The sequence below is a fragment of the Mustela lutreola genome, chromosome 9 (genome assembly GCF_030435805.1).
Source record: "Mustela lutreola isolate mMusLut2 chromosome 9, mMusLut2.pri, whole genome shotgun sequence".
Taxonomy (NCBI): Eukaryota; Metazoa; Chordata; class Mammalia; order Carnivora; family Mustelidae; genus Mustela; species Mustela lutreola.
The window spans coordinates 73,132,195-73,148,782 of NC_081298.1; the positions used below are offsets into that span (position 1 = coordinate 73,132,195).

The 16,588-nt window shown below is 45.2% G+C and overlaps 1 protein-coding gene and 1 pseudogene across 2 annotated transcripts in view; one reads left to right on the plus strand and one right to left on the minus strand.

The window, feature by feature from the left end:
* Positions 1–16,588, plus strand: part of STON1 (stonin 1) — a 46,788-nt gene that overhangs the window by 16,086 nt on the left and 14,114 nt on the right. The gene's annotated exons all lie outside the window — the stretch shown is intronic.
* LOC131808633 (U4 spliceosomal RNA) lies at positions 16,301–16,369 on the minus strand (annotated as a pseudogene).

Here is a 16,588-nt window from a genome sequence, read left to right on the forward strand (position 1 = left end):
TTGATGGATGCATGGATACACAGCCTGGGGTATACAGTTTTGGAGGAAGGGAATTCTGGCATATATTTCAACATGGATGAACCTTGAAGACATTGTATAAAGTAAAATAAACCAGTCACAAACAGGACAAATAGTGTACAATTCCCCTTCCATGAGGTCCTTAGAGTAGTCAGATTCACAGAGACAGAAGGTTGAAAGGTGACTGCCAGGGCCTGGGGTGGGGCATGCACAGGTCATGTTTAATGGGGACAGACTCTCAATCTGGGAAGATGGAATGTTCTGGAGATGGATGGTCATGATGGTTGCACAATCATGAGGTTGACTGTACTTGATACCACAGAACTGTGCTCTTTAAAGTGGTTAGAAGGGTAGCTTTTATGTGAATGTACATTTTACCACACAAAAAAGTGTAGAGGCTTAGAATTGCAATTTCATGTTCTCTCTCCTGGTTCTGTGGGTTGACTGGGCTCAGCTGGGTGGTTCTTGCTTAGAGCTTCTCATGTAGTTGTAGTCAGATGGCAACCGAGGCTGGAGTCACTGAAAACTAAGCGGCTGGTTGTCCAAATGGCATCTCAGTGTGGCTCCCCTACCTAGTCTGGGCTTCATTTGTGGGGGCTCAGGGCTCCCACAAAGGAGGAAGGGCAGTTTCTAGGTCATTTCAGGCCATGGCCAGAATTGTCACAGCGTCACTTTTACCACACTGTATTGGTCTGAGCAGTGACAGGCCCACTCAGATCCAAGGGAAGGGGAAATAGAGCTTCCCTGGCTCCATGGCATTCCAGAAAAGCATTAGATGGGGGATATTGTTGTGGCCATCTTTGGAAAGCTTCTATCCTGAAGCATGGTTGCAGGAGTCCTAAAGAGTTTGGATAGGAAGGGGTCTTCAGGGAGGCCCATACTTCTCTAACGATCTCTTTTGTTGGAGAATTCATCTGGTTAGATTGTTAGAGTTTGAATCTTCATAAATGGTTAGGACTTTTAGAAACTTTTAGAAACTTGCCAGCAATGACTTGTTTTAACTTACCGAGATGGAATGAAGTGGAAGGTGCACAAAACCTCCCAAGCACCAGCCTCCTGGCTTCCAGGCTGGGCAAATGGCTGTAGGGACCTCAGCCAGAGGGACGTCTCTTGCTGTGAGCAGTAGTAGGAGGGGCTGGTGGAGAGATGGTATTGCGAGAGAGGCCCTGGGGGTATCCAGTGGAGGCCTGCCTGCATCTTGGAACTGGGTGAGCCCCCTGTGCTGGGCTGGACCTGTCAGGAGCTTGTGGACCTTGCTGGGCAGCAATATACAGAGGTACCTGGGGGGCTCTGTGAGGACACCGGGTGGTGGTCATTTGAGTGGAGACCCAGAGTTGAGATGAAGGAGGCCATTCTGCTACCTGCTCAAGCACCCAGGCTGATAGGTAGACGTAGTTAAGTTTTTTTTTTTTTTTTTTAAGTTTATTTATTAAGTAATCTCTATACCCAACATAGGGCTTGAACTCAGGACCCTGAGATCAAGAGTCTCATGCTCTTCCCACTGAGCCAGACAGGTGCCCCATGATCTGTAAGTTTGAATATAATCTACCGCCCCTCGTTGAGAATGTCAGTGGACAGATCTGTTCATTCCCATCTACTTACTTGTTTCTAATTAGACTTTGCTGTAAGTGCAGAATTCTTTGTGAAAGCATCTAGTGACCTCTGAAATGCGATAAAGTTCACAAATATTTTGCATGCACTCCCCGCAGACTGAGAGACACAAATATTATTTTTGAGAGAGATGTCTGCATTTGAGACTAAGAGTCCAAGTAAATGTTGACCTTCTGTACTTGTTACATAAGTAAGACTCTCATAAGTGATTTTTAAAATCTTAGAATTGCTCCAGGGCGCCTTTGGCTCAAGTCATGATCCCAGGGACCTAGGATGAGTCTGGTATCCAGCTTTCTGCTCAGCAGGGAGCCTACGTCTCCCTCTGCCCCTTCCCCTTGGTCGTGTTCTCTCTTTCTCAAATAAATAAAAACTTGAAGGAAAAAAAAAAGAATTGCTTGGACTTTTACATATGTATACACATGTACATTTGTGGAATTCCTGGGAGTATGAGGGTTGAGCAGACGTGCTTTGGTTCCGTGTAAGTCAGTGGTTCCTGCCTGTGTATTTGCAGTGATGTGGATGTTTCCAGGTGAGCTTGCTGGTCAGCAACAGTCCAGGGCAGACCATCGATAAACCAAAATGTGTTTGATCTGAGACTTGCACACAGCCCGGATCACCACTGATGTCACCTCTGGCTTATGACGTCTCTGCTGACATCACCCCAGGCTTATGATCCAGTTTGGGGATACCTGTGCCTAACACATCCCTGGCTTATGGTCCAGTTTAGGGAGACCTGTGCCTAACTGGGTTTCTGTCTGCTCAGTGGGGTGGATGAGGCCGGGCGGGAGGCTGTCCCTTAGCTGGTGTTAACTGGCACATGACCAGAATGCATAGAAACATGGGCAGCGGGTTTGGTCCCCTGTGCCTCATCCGTTGCCTGGTGGCTCTGTCCTAGCAGATGTCCCCTCCCCAGGGAGTCTCCCTGCCCCTGAGCCAGGGCTATCCTCTCCCAAAGCCCCAAGGCTCTTTAGCTTAGGAGGGTGAGCACTTTTGTCTTTCATTTGTTGTTTCCTCTGGTCTTTACCACCCCATTACAAGCACCTTAGGAGCAGGAATCTAGTGATAACGGCCTCTGTTTAGGCACCTGCCATCCTACAGACGTGACTTTATTTAGTGTCACTAGAGGCCTGGCTCAGTTTGCTCCAGCTGCCATGACAGGAAACCCCAGCCTCTCGGGCTTAAGCTGCAGAAATGTATTTGTCGCAGGTCTGGAGGCTGGAAATCCAAGAGCAAGGTGTTGGCAGGTTTGCTTGCTTCCGAGTCCCCTCTTTCCTGTGTCCTTACGTGGCCTTTTCTCTGTGTCTGCTTCTCTGGTGTCTGTCTGTGTCCTGACTTCTTTCGAGGACAGTGGTCAGGCTGTCTCAGGGCCTCCCCTGGTGGCCTCATTTCCACAGAATCAACTCTTCAGAGGCCCTCCCTCTAACTACCGTCACATTCTGACGTATGGGGGATTAGGGCTGAATTGGGGGGAGGGCACGTGTCAGCCCAAAGCCAACCCTAGAAGTTAACTCCTATTATTTCTTTATTCACACCTGAAGAAACAGAAGCTCAGGGAATTCACACCACCTGCCCCCTGTCGCACACTGGTCAGTGGTGGGGCTAGGAGTCACACACCATCTCTCTAACTTCCAGAGCCTTCTTTCCCCACCACACAAGTCAGGTCTTCCTGGTTTCTGCTGTCTGCCTGGTGTTTCACCCAGGACCCAGGCCTTAGAAGACAAGGTAACTATTTGCTGAGTGAATGTGCAGGGGGCTGGGGCCCACACATTTGGCAGAAGGGCCCCAGAGCCCAGCAGCCAAGGATCAAGGTCCTGGGTCTCTCCCAGCAGGTGATGGTCCTTAACTTGTCAGACCATTCCAGTCCGGGGGGCATGATGGGCAGGTGGGAGGGACTCACGTTCTAAATCATTAAATATCCTTTCTGGGCCATTTAGCTACAGCTTCTTCTGAAAACCCTCAAAGTAATTACATGGTAATTAAGAGAAATTACTTGACCAATTTTCATAGCAGAGTGGTTGCTGTTGGTCCCTCCTCCCCCTTTAAATATTTAAGTACGAGAGAGATTCTCTTTAGAGTCCTTTAAACTTCCAGGGCTTTCTGCTTATCTTCAGGAGGGCCCATGGGCCTGCAGAGAAGAGGGGAAGGAGGAGATTTGCATGTTTAAGATGTGTGATCTGAGCCAGGGCCCCCTCTGCTGACTTTATCCCACATATTTTTCATGGGTCCCTTTGAGAATGCAGAATCAAAATCTGGGAGCCACCCCCTACAGTCACCATAGTGCCCTGCACCCCCCCTCCCCCCCCCCGCCCAGCCCTGGGGCCCCTTGGGAGATAATGCCCTTTCTCATCTCCTACTCTTGAGTGCCTTGCTCTTCCCACTGGAGAGCCCACAGGAATATAAATACCAGAAGGCAGCCCTGAAAGCAGGCCTTGTTTGCCAGCCCTCTACTGCACGAAGGCTGGCTTGTCTGCCTCCTTCCCCTGGCCCGCGGGCGGGCTGAATATTTTGGAGAGTGGGATGTCCTAGGGCCCTTTAGCGGAGATAGGGTTCAAAGAGGGGGGCTGTTACTAGGGCTGACAGGAACCAGTCCACCTGGGAGACAACACTATCCCATAGCTGCAGAAACCCAGGAACTGGGGGCTGGGGGTCTGGGTGGCCAAGACAGGGACCCCTGAGCCCAGCTTCTCCCTGTGGGCCCCAGCATCCATGTTCCCTTTGCTTCCATACGGTTAGCCTGGCCTCACCCCCACACACTGCTGAAATTGCACCCATCCTGGCACTGCTGACTAAACCCGGAGGCCTCTCATCTTGGCTGTCCCTACCCTCTGTTGCTCTTCAAGGCCCCAGGAGCACATTTTTTCCTGCTAGTTTTGCCTTGGCCTCTTGGATGTGTCTCACTTTCTCCCTTTTTTTTTTTTTAACGCCTCCTAGAAAGTGACCAGTCCTCAGCTTTGGACGCCTTGTGGCCTCCCCTGTTCTCTCCTGCCTTCGGCTCTCACCTAGCCTAGGAAGACACCCAACTCTTCATGGGTAGCCCCTGGTTTTCTCTCCAAGTGCTATCTTGTGTTTCTAGTTCCTTGCTAGATATTTCCACTTGGATGCCCCTCAGACTGGACTGATATGTGTGGCCCTGTCTTCTTCCTGCTTCTCCGGTGGCTCCTTGTTTCTCAGTGCCAGACTCCCCCCTTTTTCTGTGTTTTCTAGATCATGTCCAAGTCCTGTCAAGAAGACTTCTTTCCTGTTGTGATTCCTGCCCTGGTATCAGTGTGATGCAGTGGAAAGAGCATGAGATTTGGGGTCCAAACAGGGTTCGATTCTGATAGCACCTTTTTCTGGTGCCACCTCAGGCATGTTGCCCAACTTAAGCGTCCAATTCATTGTCTACAAAGTAGACACACAAAGAAGGGTGGGACGCCTTGTGTGGCATTCTCCCTCTCTGACCTTCTCAACAAGGAGCGGAGTTTCTCAACCCTGGTATGACTGATCTTTGGGGCCGGATCACTCTTCATTGTGGGGGCTCTGCTGTACATGGAGGGGTGGTTAGCAGCACCCCCTCCCCCTCCCCCACTAGGTGCCAGGAGTACCCCCTACTGCCCCGTGTGACAACTGAGTGTGTCTGGGGACACTGCCAAGTGTTCCCCTGGGAAGTAAAGTCATTCCCTGTGGGGATCCAGCCAGACAGAGCCAGGCCGAGTCTTGGGTGTGGGTGACGTACGTGGTCCCAGGTTTCTACCGTACAGTGGTCAGCCCCACGTAAAGAAGGACCACGTCATTTTTGAGCAGTCTTTTCTCTGATTACTTTCAACATCTCAAGGTGCTGTGTCGACTTGCTTAAGCAGTGCGTTTCGTTTCACAGCTCAGTTTGGCACCTTGGTTTTCTCTTGCCGGACAAGGGGAGATTGTCCAGGTTAGACAGGAAGCCTGGGACCCTCGCCGGTGTCCCCTGCAGGCCTGACACGGCCTGCTTTTCGGCAGGGGGCTGCTAGCAACGGTCAGTGCTGAGTCAAGAACCCCTCACTTGTAAGCACTGTGGTACCATCTTTTTGAGTGCCTATGAAGTAGCATTTTACTTACTAACTTAGCATTAACTTATTTGGACCTTAGGAAGTAGGTGTCATTCATTTTCACTTTATAGATGAGGACGTTGAGGATGTTAAGTAACACGCCTCGGGGCCCATAAGCAGAGGAAGCGAGCTAAGAGGCCAGGTGACTTGTACCTGAGAGGCTATGAGCTAGACCTCTGTGCTCTCCTGCCTTTGTGGGTTGGGCCTTTGCTGTGACTAAAGGACAGGAGTCCATGAAGGAGGAGCGTCTTTTAACTGTGGCTCAAGAGGTCCCTGTCGCACCATCTGCAGGTCCTCAGGACCGAGAGCAGCCGTTTAGGCCAGGCAGACGGCTGGTTGAGACCAAGTCCCAGCCCTGTGTCCGGCACCTGGAAGACTCTCATTCTGGTGGTTTCCTTCCTTCACACCTTGGACAAGACTCGGCTATGAAATGTGCTGGGTGCTCACTCTTCCCTGAGAGAACAGCCCAAGAATTCAGCGCCATTCGCGAAGGTGGCAGATGAGAGGCTGAGCCCCGCCCTATAGCCCCATACAGTGTCCTCCCTGACCCTCTGTAGTGGGAGAGCAGGGTAGGTGGAGGCACGGTCATGTGCCAGGCAGAATGGACACCCAGTTCTAGAAAAGGGTTTGTAGCAGGTCTACCTATGCTAAAGCAAACTGCAGAGTCTGAGCATTTTCCTGTCTTCCTGACTAGAGAGAGGAAGGTTGGAATGAGGAGACAAAGGAAAGCAAAGGAGGGAGAGAAAGAGAGTAGATACACCGAGTACTCGTTATGTGGCAATTTACATATGAGGCAAATATTACCATTTTACAGATGAAGAAACTGAGGCTCAGAGACCTCGCCTTAGCAGGTTTCCATAGCATTTGTAACATGGACATGAACATGGTGTGCCGACTCCATAACCATGTTATGGTGAGAGGCATAACATTCGGAAATGAGCATGGTCCACCCAGACCCAAATCTTTGGGTTCATTCCTGGGACGAGTCCGTTTGGGTTGGTGTCCGTTTATGCAACTCTCTACATTTAGAAAATGGAGCAGATTATTAAAAGAAGGTTAACAAAAGAGCCGGGACCCAAATTTGTCCTGGAGAAGTGGAGGTTAAATCCATAGGGGAGCCGTGGCGCAAGGGTGCTGAGCTGGAACCAGCACAGATAGCATTTGAAGGCACGGATAGGTTGGGCTGCAGTTCAGTATTTTACAAATGGTATTTCCTGTCACAGAGCTGAACTAAACAGCACACATGGTTGTGATTAAGTAGGACGGGCTGCAGACCGTCTGTGGTAACCATGCAGGCACTCCACGTAGCGGGGGCTTCTGTGACCTAAGGTGAGGATGCATGCTGCAAGGGTTTGCACCACACCGAAGGCTTTCTGTTGCCTTCGGATCCTTTGGTTTCAAAAGTTTAGATGCCCCTTTAAAGGGAAAAATTCTATAGGAAAGATATTTTAAACCCTCACGTAGCAAACCTTCACTGATGCATTCTGCACGCAGGGCCGTCCCTGACTTTGGCTTTGTTTCCCGGACGTATGTCCCAGAATGGCAAGGAGGGTAACTAGATCGCAGACCTCCAACCAAACAAGAACCACAGGGAGGCTTTGCAAACACGGCCCCCGTCTGGCTCCAGTGCTGTGGTGGAGGAGTCCAGCCCTGGGACAGTCAGAGAATTCCTTCTTTGGGGGACAGCCAATGAAACCACACAGATACTGGCATGAAGACATTCTTTCTCTAGATTATGCGGCATTGTTGTGTGGCGCAGAAAAGGCATAGGCATAAAAGGACTAAGTCCAGCCCTTTGCAAAGGCAGGAGCGTTGCTGAGGGTCCAGATGTGATCCTGAGGCTCGAGTAGGAGTCAGCCTGATGGTGAGAGTTGGGTGGAACTAACAGCAGGAGGTGACTGCTAGGTGCCTATGATGCTTTCCTGAGCAGGACACCCCTTCCACGCCCGTCCTCCCGCAGCATCTGGGAGCTACAGAGAAGCCAGAGCCGACTCTGGGACCATCTGAGACCATCTGAGAGAGTGTTGTTCTCCCCAAGTGGGGATGGTCTTCAGCTGCAGATGAGCAGGAGTGCTGATTCGACCACCAGATGCATCTAATTTGATTTGGATCATCTGCAGGAAAAGGTAGAGCTTCACATCTACGCTCTGACTGGTTTCTGAAGAGAAGCGAGGGAGATCTGCAAAGAACAGCAGGAATAGACCCTGGAGAGTAGAGCGGGTAGGGTGGCATAGGAGCACAATGTGGGGTGTTGCATGAAGTTTGGGGAATTCAGCAGAATACACCAAGACAGCCCTAGTACTGGAAGAGAGGGTGGCAGCTGAGGGTGTGTATTGGGCTGCAAGGCTGGAAAACCCTTCATCGCTCAAGGTGATGCAGTCGAGAAGGGACAGGAGCTAGGACAGGCTGAGTTATGAAAGCCACTCTCAGAATTGACCCAAATTGCTGCCGAGCTGTTGTCCTTGAGCAGTCATGGGGAAAACTGTCTTCGAGTTTGTCTTTCCCTCAGCCTCCTGTCCCGGTGGTCGATATGTGTGGCAGGCTTTATGAAGAACTCGCCTCTTTCAGATGAGAACAGCACGTTTGCATCTTGGAGAGTTCCTGGCTCCAGGAGCCCTCTGGAGTGAAAGGGAGAATGGTGGGAAGTGTTGGGAAATGAGAATTAGGACACCAACACCAGCAGGTCGCTGGATCTCTTTGGACCTCTTGGGTGGTGGGTGGAATGGAACATGGGCTCTGGGATCAGACAGATCTGCCTCTGTTAGGCTGGGTGACTTTAGGCAAGTAGCTTAACTTCTCTGAACCTTATTTTCCTCTTTTACAAAATGATATTATTACCTAACGGGGTTGTGAGGATGAAATGCACACACAGCCCTTAGCATACTGATAGCACATAGCAAGTATTTGATGTTTGTTAGTGTGGTTAATTGAGCAGAATACCTCCAATTTCTGCCTAACTCTGAAATGCAGTGGTTCTTTGTATTGAGGAGGGCAGTACACAGATTTCCTTTATGGGAAACTGAAAAGACTATTTAAAATTACTCAATCAAACATGCATTGAACTGCCTGGTGATGTCAGACATTTGTGCACAATGTGGAAAATGCCCTAACAAATGAGACATAGTCCCTCTCTGAAAAAGCTTCACTTTGACTCTCAAAAGATATATGAATTTTTCCTACCACAACTTGATGATTTTCATCCCGAGTTCTTTTTGGTGAGGTAATTATTCCATCTAGTGCTACCTTTTCACAAGGCTTATTGCAAGCAATCTGCAATATTTCTAATAATATTTAAGGTGTTGCTATTTTTGAAAGATTTACTTTTTAAAACAATTTAGAAAAGTTCGTAATCTCCATGATATTCTTACAGAAGAGTTCCAGGATGAGCTCTTCAGTGAAAGAAAGAGGGGGAATGCCATGATTGTGTGTAAATGCAGACTATCTTGTGTTTGCTGTGGCCCCCGGCCTGCCTTTGCTGATCCATCGTTTTGAAAAGTGGGGTTAATTATTTCAGGGCTTCCCTCAGTATTGTGGGGGCTGTTAAACTCTGGGTACATCCAAGACAATGTGCCAGGCCTTGAATGCCACCTGTCACATGTGTTGAGGTAAAAGGTTGAAAACAACTGTTGACCTCTATCACCCTTATTCGCAGTGTAAGTAGGTATGTGGGTTTCCTTTTAATTTGTTCTTGAGTTCAGTGTACTCTGATGCTACTTTGAAAATGGGCAGCTCAAAAAGATGTCTAATAGTTTAAAGAGAAGCAAACACTCCTCTAGAAACCTTCAAAATCTGGAGATTGATTTCTAGCAGCATAATACATTTTTCTTTTTTGTCTGTGCCTCATTGGGCCTCCGTGTCTTGCCCTGTCTCTGAATTTTGTCTGGCATTGTCTTCCAGGAGTTAGCAGGATAATGCAGACTGACTGAAAACAGACCTCTGGAAGGATTAGGGCATGGGGGGTGGGATGCAATACACAGCAGAGGAAAGAACCACAAAATCCAACCAGAGGCACCTCTACTTTGGGGGAAGGCCCCTGGGGATGTCATGTCAGGGACCTTGGATTCCCAGCTCTGCGCTAAGTGGAACCTGGACTTTGGACAGGGGGCCTGGGTACTGTGTCTGCTCTGGATTGTGGTGAATCTAAATGAGATGTTTCGGGGCACCTGGGTGGCTCAGTGGGTTGGGCCACTGCCTTCAGCTCAGGTCATGATCTCAAGGTCCTGGGATTGAATCCTGTGTCGGGCTCTCTGCTCGGCAGGGAGCCTGCTTCCTCCTCTTTCTCTCTCTCTCTCTCTCTCTCTCTGCCTGCCTCTCTGCCTACTTGTGATCTCTCTCTGTCAAATAAATAAAAAATAAATGAGATGTTCCCTATGACAGGGCTCTGTAAATGGTAGGACTTCAGGACCTCGGGAGGCAGGGACACATATTGAGATCCCGTCCCATTTGCATTGCCGAAAAAATCCTGAGGCTAAGTAGGTGATGCTGCTTGAAGACTTTGGGTTTGAGCGTCTTGAAGGAGGTGGGGTGAAGTTGCAGATGACCAAGGCAGGACACGTTCTTGACCTCACTCTGGGCTTTCGTAATCCTCCCTGAGACCCAGGGGGCCTCAGACGGACGGAGAGTCTCTGGAAAGGATGTGGCCTTCTTTCCCGGCTGAAGGAGGGGGTGAATTAGGAGGGAAGGGAGCAGAAGGAAAGCCTTAGATGGAATCGATTTTAGCTGTTGACTTTGGGAAAGATGGTGGGTGCTTTGAGATTAGAATAGAAAGATGAGGTCATATAGAAGAAAGAAGCAGCAGAGGTCAGAGAGAAATGAAATGAGTGTGAAAAGGATTGATAAGGAAGGGCAGCAAGAAGGATACAGGGAAACACACCGGCCCTTGACCTTGGGGAGCCAGACTCTTAGCCTCTCATTCCAGGAGCTGCCTTCTAGACACGGACAAAGATTTGGGCGCCTCTTGGGCATGATACAGAATCCGGTTTGGTTGTATTAAACTCATATTACATGTGCTGAGTGCCTCCAGTGGAAGAGCCCTGCAGAAGGGGGCAGAGTACACTCTGCCTAGATTTTGTGTTTAACATAGGGGATTTTTTGCAAGGTGTGCTTTTTAAAGTTCAAGGGTCACTTAACAAGTCATGAAATTGATTTATCTGGTTTATGGAAATTACTTTTGTTTTTTCATAAGAAGCAAAAACCCTGAAGAAGCCAGTATCTGTGCTCGAAATTCTGAAGCTACCAGTGAAAAAGAGATGAAGGAAAATGTTTGGTATAGGTCAGAATAGGATTCCATCTAAAGCAGGCTGATTCTTTCTCTTGGTTTCTTTTAAATAAAGCTGCCTAATATGTAAATATTTACATGCATCTCTCACCCCATATGAAGAGTGATTTTGGCTGGATTCCTTCGGAAGAGGGTAGGATAGGACGGTTAAGAAATCCTGCGGCTGATTTCCTGCCTCAGAGCCTGCACGCCGTGTCCCCTGGAAACATAGCTCTGCCTGCTTTGAAGGGAAAGTGCTCTGTGGCAGATCTGGCCCAAGGGCAGAGACAGTAAAATGCCCTCCAGAGAGAGCCAGCTGGCCTGGACTGCCGCTCCCTATGTTTGGTGCCCTCAGGAATGTGCAGATTTAGCAAATGACAGCACTGAGCGTGCCCTGTCCCCAGTGGAGCCCCAGGCTTGCTCTCTCTATAGAGGCTGGCTCTTTTCCAAGCTTGAAGGATAGCACTGGTTGAGCCCTCATTATTCACGAGGGGAAACGAGCAGGCCTGCTGGAGGGAGACAGATATGCCTTTCTCATGGGCTTTATTCCAGCAGGGTTTGAGTTTTCGTATCATGGAGTTTTACTCTATTAGTTTGAGAGTTTGGTCAAAAATCCCAGGGGTAACATAATTACTGCTTTTGAAAAAAAATGTCAGTTGGATGTCAGCCACCACAGAAGTATTTCTGAGTGGGAAACGACCCCTAGATGGTTCTCCTCTCATCACTGCAGGTCTGGAGGGGCTTTGCGCACAGCTAGTGGGTGACAGACCAGCACCCGCTGGGTGCCCAATTCCCAGCTCTGTGCTGTGGCCTATACAGCTCATTGCCTCCCCTGTCATTAGAATCATCTCAAGAATTCAGGTTGTAGTATTACAGGATGAAGTGACCTGTGCTCAAATTCTGGTTCTTTCCAAACTCAGGTCTATATCTGAGAAAAATGATCACGCAGAAACTTATATAAAAACTTATTATTCATAATAACCAAAAATTAGAAATAAACCAGATGTCCATCGCCTGATAAATGATGGATAAACAAAATGTGGGCTGTCTTCACAATGAAATATTATTCAGCCACCCAAGGGAATGAAGTACTGATACATGTTATAGAGTGAATGAATGTCCAGACCAGACCAAGTTAAAAAAAAAGTAGATCAGTAGCTGTCAGGGGCTTAGGTGTGGTGGTGAGGAACATGAGGAGTGACTGCTAGTAGCTTTGGACAATGACTCTAAACCCAAGTAATCTCAGTTATAGGGGCACCTGGGTGGCTCAGTCAGTTAAACCACTGCCTTCAGCTCAGGTCATGATCCCAGGGTCCTGGGACCGAGTCCTGCATCAGGCTCCTTGCTCAGCGGGGAGCCTGCTTCTCTCTCTGCCTCTGCCTGCCACTTTGCCTGCTTGTGCTCTCTCTCTCTGACAAATAAATAAGTAAAATCTTTAAAAAAACAGCAACAAATTTTTAACAATTTTTTTACACTCAACACATTTTTAAAGTGTACAGTACACTTTAAAATATGATACTATGGTTTTGATTTGCACTTTCCCTGCTGATTAGTGATGTTGAACATCGTTTCATATACCTGTTGTCCATGTATATGTCTTCTTTGGAGAAATGTCTATTCAAATCTGTTGCCCATACTATTTTACAACAGCTTTCTAGAACTTTCATCTTGCACAGCTAAAACTCTAAAACAGTCACACCCTTTTCCCCTCCTCTCCCTCCTGCCCCCTCTCCCCAGCTCCATCATTCTCCTTTTTGCTTCTGTGCATTTGACTACTGTAGATACCTCATGTAAATGGAATTATATAATACTTGTTTTGGTGACTGGCTTATTTCACTTAGCATAATGCTTTTAAGATTCACTTATGTTGTATGTAGCCTGTGCCAGAATGTCCTTCCTTTTTAAAGGCTGAATAAGATTCTCCATATGCCCATATATCACATTTTCTTCACCCGTTCATCAGACGATGCACATTTGGATTGTTTCCATCTTTTGTCTACTGTGAATAATGCTGAATGGAAGATGAGAGTGCAGATATGTCTTTGAGATCCTGTTTCAGTTTTGAGGGGTCCAGTTCCTTAAGTGGGATTGCTAGATCATCTACATGGTAGTTCTATTTAATTTGAGGAAACTCTATGCTGTTTTTCATTTTACATTCCCACCTCATTTTACATTACATTGCACAAGGGTTCTGATTTCTTCATATCCTTGTTGACACTTGTTATTTTGTGTTTTTTGCTTTTCTTTTGTTTGGGTGGTTTTTTTTGTTTTTTTTTGTTTGTTTGTTTTTGTTTTTGTTTTTTGTTATGACTGTCCTAGGTATAAGGTGATACTATGGTTTTGATTTGCACTTTCCCTGCTGATTAGTGATGTTGAACATCGTTTCATATACCTGTTGTCCATGTATATGTCTTCTTTGGAGAAATGTCTATTCAAATCTGTTGCCCATTTAAAAAAATTTTGGGGGGGGGGTTCTGTTTTTTTGCTATCGAGCAGGCATTCCTATGTATTCTGAATATTAAATCCTTATCCGATATATGGTTTGCAAATATTTTTTCCCATTCGGTAGGTTGCCCCATCACTGTTATTTCCTTTGCTGTGTAGATTTTGAGTCTGATGTAGTCCGATTTGTCTGCTTTTGCTTTTGCTGCTTGTGCTTTGGTATCCTATTCAGGAATTCATTGCCAAGACCAATGTCATTGAGCTTTTCCCCTATGTTTTCTTACAGGAGTTTTATAGTTTCAGGTTTTATGTTTAAGTCTTTAATCCATTTATAGTTGATTTTTGTGTGTGGTCTAAGATAAGGTTCCATTGTCTTTTTTTTTTTTTTTTTTGGCATATGGATATCCAGCTTTCCCAACACAGCTTGTTGAAGACACTGTACTTTTCCTATTGTATAGTCTCGGCATCCTTGTTGAGGATCATTTGATGGTGTGTGTGGGTTTATTTCTAGGCTTAATACTCTGTTCCTCTGGTCTGTATGTCTGCCTTTATGCCAATACCATACTGTTTTGAGTATCATAGCTTTATAATATGTTTTAAAGTCACCTTTGCTTATCTTTCTCAAGATTATTTTGACTGTTCAAAGACCTTTGAGATTTCATGTGACTTTTTGGATTGTTTTTTCCATTTCTGCAAAAAATGTCATTGGGGCTTAGTAGGGATTGCATTGAATCTGTAGTTTGCTTTGGATAGTATGGACATTTAAACGATATTATTTCTTCCAGTCTGTGAATGTGGGATATCTTTTTATTTGTGTCTTTTTAAATTTCTTCCAGCAATTACTTTGCAGTGTAAAAGTCTTTGCCCCTTTTGTTAAATTTATTTCTAAGTATTTTATTCTTTTTGATGCTATTGTACATGAGATTGTTTTCTTTTTTTTTTTTTTTTTTTTTTTTTAATTTTTTATTTTTTATAAACATATATTTTTATCCCCAGGGGTAGAGATTGTTTTCTTAATTTCCTTTTTGGATTGCTAATTGTTTATGTATAGAAATGTAATTGATTTTTGTTGATTTTGTATCCTGCGACTTTGCTGAATTTGTGTATTACTTCTAACTCTGTGTGTGTGTGTAATTTTTAGGGTTTTCTATAGATAAGATCATATCACTTGTAAATAGACAAAATATAACTTCTTCCTTTCTGATTTGATGCCTTTTATTTCTTTTTCTTGCCTAATTGCTCATGGTAGGACTTGTAGGACCGTGTTGAGTAGAAGTGGTAAGAATGAACATCCTTACCTTGTTTCTGATATTAGAGGACAAGCTTTTAGTTTTTCACCATTGTGTATGATGTTAATTATGGGCTTTTCATAGATGGCTTTTGTTATTATTTTGAGGTAATTTTCTTCTTCCTAGTTGGTTGGCTGGCTTCTTATTATTGAGTTTTGTCAGGTGCTATATTTGGGCCTATTGAGATGATCATGTGATATGTATCCCTTGTTCTGTGGATATGGTATATCACTTTGCTTGATTTTCATCTGTTGAACTGTCCTTGCATCCCAGGGATAAATGCCACTTGATAATAGTGTATGATCCTTTTAATCTGCTGTTGAAGTTGACGTACTAGTATTTTATTGAGTATTTTTGCATTTATATAGTATTTTTCTTTGCTTGTACTATATTTGGCTTAGGTATCAGAGTAAAGTTGGGCTCATAAAATGAGTTTGGAAGTGTTCCCTCCTCTTTAGTTTTTTGGACGAGCTTGCGAAGAATTTTTCTTTAAGTGTTCCTAAAGAACACTTTCACTGGTATTCTCCAGTGAAACCATCTGGGCCTGAGCTTTTATTTTTTGGGAGGTTTCGACTACCAATTCAATTTCCTTACTAATTATAGGTCTGTTCAGATTTCCTACTTCTTTATAATTCAGTCATGGTAAGTTGTATGTTTCTAGGAATTTATCTATTTCTTCTAGGTTATCCAACTTGCTGGCACGTAATTGTTCATAGTGGTCCCTTATAGTCACTATTTTATTTCTGTGATATAAGTTTAATGTCACATCTTGCATTTCTGGTTTTGAGTATTTTCTCTTTTTTTCTCAGTCTAGCTAAAGGCTTGTCTGTTTTGCCAATCTTTTACAACAAACCAACTCTAAGTTTCCCTTTTTTTCTACTTTTTGTTCTCTTTCATTTATTTCTGCCCTAATGTTATTCTTACTTTTCTTCTCCTAACTTTGGGCTTAGTTTGTTTTTCTTTTCCTAGTTTGTTAAGCTGTAAGCTTAGTTTGTTTATTTGAGACTTTTCTTCTTTTTTAATGTAGGTGTTTACCACTATAAACTACTGTGTCTGCTGCTTTTGCTACATCTATCAGTTTGGGTATGTTGTGTTTTCATTTTGCTTACCTTGAAATATTTTCTCATTTCCCTTTTGATTTCTCTTTGGCCTATTGGTTGTTCAAGAGTATGGTGTTCAATTTCTACATTTGTGAATTTTCCAGTTTTCTTCATTCTTTCTCCTGTTGATTTCCAGTTTCATTTGGTTGTGTTCAGAAGACACTTGCTATAATTCCCATCTTCTTAAATTTGTTAAGACTTATTTTGTGACCTAACATGTGATCTATCCTAGAGGATATTCTGTGTGTGCTTTGAAGAACAGGTATTCTGCTGCTGTTGTGTGTTGTGTGTTGTCTGTTGTCTGTTTGGTCTATTGTGTTCTTCAAGTGCTCTGTTTCCTTATTGATCTTCTATCTGGATGTTCTATCCATTATTGAAGGTGGGGTATTGAAACTCTGATATTATTGTGTTGCTATTACTTCCTTCGGTTTTTTAATGTTTGCTTTATGTATTTGATTGCTCTGATGTTGGCTTATTTATATATACTTGTAATTACTTTATCTTCCTGGTGAGCTGACCCTTTTCAATTAGCAATAATCGCGCCTCGGATAAACCTCATTGGCTACGATACCGCCACTGCGCAAAGCTTTGAGCTGACCCTTTTATCATTATATAATGCCTGCTTTGTCTCTTGTGACAGCTTTTGACGTAAAATCCATTTTGCCTGATACAGTATGGCCACCCCGCCTGCTCTTGTTTCCGTTTGCATAGAATATCTTTTTACATCCTTTCACTTTCAGCCCAAGTGTGTCCTTAAATCTCAAATGAGTCTCTGGTACACAGCATATGGTTAGATCTTGTTTTGTT